Source organism: Nansenia antarctica (genome assembly GCF_963989245.1).
Source record: "Nansenia antarctica genome assembly, chromosome: 13".
Classification (NCBI taxonomy): Eukaryota; Metazoa; Chordata; class Actinopteri; order Argentiniformes; family Microstomatidae; genus Nansenia; species Nansenia antarctica.
The window spans coordinates 31,128,002-31,130,501 of record NC_137683.1 but is presented as its reverse complement, the minus strand read 5'-3'; positions in this window follow the sequence as shown (position 1 = coordinate 31,130,501).

Below are 2,500 nucleotides of genomic sequence, written 5' to 3'. Positions count from 1 at the left end.
CTGTGTCATATCCGCATCCGTGCGTCCATGTATACCCTGGCCAGGTGAGTACACACACACACACACACACACACACACACACCTGACACCACCACCACCCCAACATTGACCTACTTGACACCACAACACCGTACCACAGACAGACAGACAGACAGACAGACAGATAGATAGATAGATAGATAGATAGATAGATAGACAGACAGACAGACAGACAGACAGACAGACAGACAGACAGACAGACAGACAGAGTGATAGATAAATAGATAGACAGATAGATAGACAGATAGATAGATAGATAGACAGATAGAGTGATAGATAGATAGATAGATAGAGTGATAGATAGATAGATAGATAGACAGACAGATAGATAGATAGATAGATAGATAGATAGAGTGATAGATAGATAGACAGATAGATAGATAGATAAATAGATAGACAGATAGATAGATAGATAGATAGATAGATGGATGGATAGATAGATAGATAGATAGATAGATAGATAGATAGACAGATAGAGAGATAGATAGATAGATAGATAGATAGATAGATAGACAGACAGATAGAGAGATAGATAGATAGATAGATAGATAGAGTGATAGATAGATAGATAGACAGATAGAGTGATAGATAGATAGATAGGTAGGTAGGTAGATAGATAGATACAGTAGATACTGTAGATAGATAGGTAGATAGATAGATAAATAGATAGATAGATAGACAGACAGACAGACAGATAGATAGATAGAGTGATAGATAGATAGATAGATAGATAGATAGATAGAGTGATTCTAACGCCCTTTCTTTGTTCCACAGCCCACACTCCTCGTCCTGCGATACGTAAGTGTTTACCATCTGTATTACTGGGTGTATTATCTCTGTTACTGGGAGAGGATGAGTGTGTGTGTGTGTGTGTGTGTGTCACACTATGATACCTCTACCCTAACAACATCATTTGTAATCTCACAGGTTATGTTCATCCAAGTCAAACCATCCCTGAGACCCAGACCAACACCAAGACCAACACCCAGACCAACCACAAGACCCACACCCAGACCAACCACAAGACCCACACCAAGACCAACACCAAGACCCAGACCAACCACAAGACCCAGACCAACACCCAGACCAACACCAAGACCCAGACCAACCACAAGACCCAGACCAACACCCAGACCAACACCAACACCCAGACCAACCACAAGACCCAGACCAACACCAAGACCCAGACCAACACCAAGACCCAGACCAACACCAAGACCCAGACCAACACCAAGACCCAGACCAACACCAAGACCCAAACCAAAACCAGAACCAAAACCAGGACCCAAACCAACTCCAAAACCAGAACCCAAACCAACTCCAAAACCAGAACCTACGCCAGAAGAACCAGAACCCAAACCCACACAAGCTCCAGAACCAAAACCAACTCCAAAACCAGAACCCAAACCCACACAAGCTCCAGAACCTAAACCAACTGCAAAACCAGAACCTACGCCAGAAGAACCAGCGCGGGGAGATAACTGAAGGTCTGGTGGCCAAGCTGGAGGGATGATGTGAGGATGATGATGATGATGATGATGATGTGATGATGATGATGATGTGAGGATGATGTCTATACAGCCTGTTCATCCTGGGTGTGTGTGTGTTTGTGGGTGGGGGGGTTGGTGTTGGTGTGAGTGTGGGTGTGTGGGGGGTGTGTGGGTGTGGAGGATGTGGGTGTTGGTGGTTATCATCTTTTTCCCCACTCTCCCTTGATGAGATTCTTACACTGATCACATCTAAGCGGGCAACCACCTGCCCTCCCCTCCCCTCTTCTCCAATCCATGTCCCCCTCATTCTTCCTTTCTTTACCACCCTAATCAACTCCTCCTTATCCACAGGATCTGTCCCGGCTGCCTTCAAGATAGCCAGAGTCAAGCTTCTCCTCAAGAAACCAACCCTTAACCCATCATCTGTCCACAACTACAGACCGGTATCCCTTCTCTCCTTCCCTTCTAAAACCCTTGAACGTGCTGCATCTCAACAACTCACTGACTATCTCAGTCTGAACAAACTCCTGGACCCCCACCAATCCAGCTTCAAGGCTGGACACTCCACTGAGACTGCTCTCCTTGCTGTCACGGAGGCCCTCCACTCTGCTCAAGTTTCCTCCCTCTCCTCTGTTCTCATTCACCTGGACCTGTCTGCTGCCTTCGACACAGTCAACCACCAGATCCTTCTCTCCACCCTCTCAGAGCCTGCCCTCTCCAAGACTTCTCCATCACAGTGGAGAACTCTACTGTACCCAAACCCCTCCCAGACAGCCAAGAACCTTGGAGTGATCCTGGATAACCGACTATCCTATGCGGAGAACATTGCAGCACCGGCTCGCTCCTGCAGATTCTTCCTTTGCAACATCAGAAGAATACGACCATTCCTCACCAGAGAAGCAGCGCAACTCTTGACCCAGGCACTGGTCATCTCCCGCCTTGACCACCAGCCTCCCCTGACCTCCACCAGC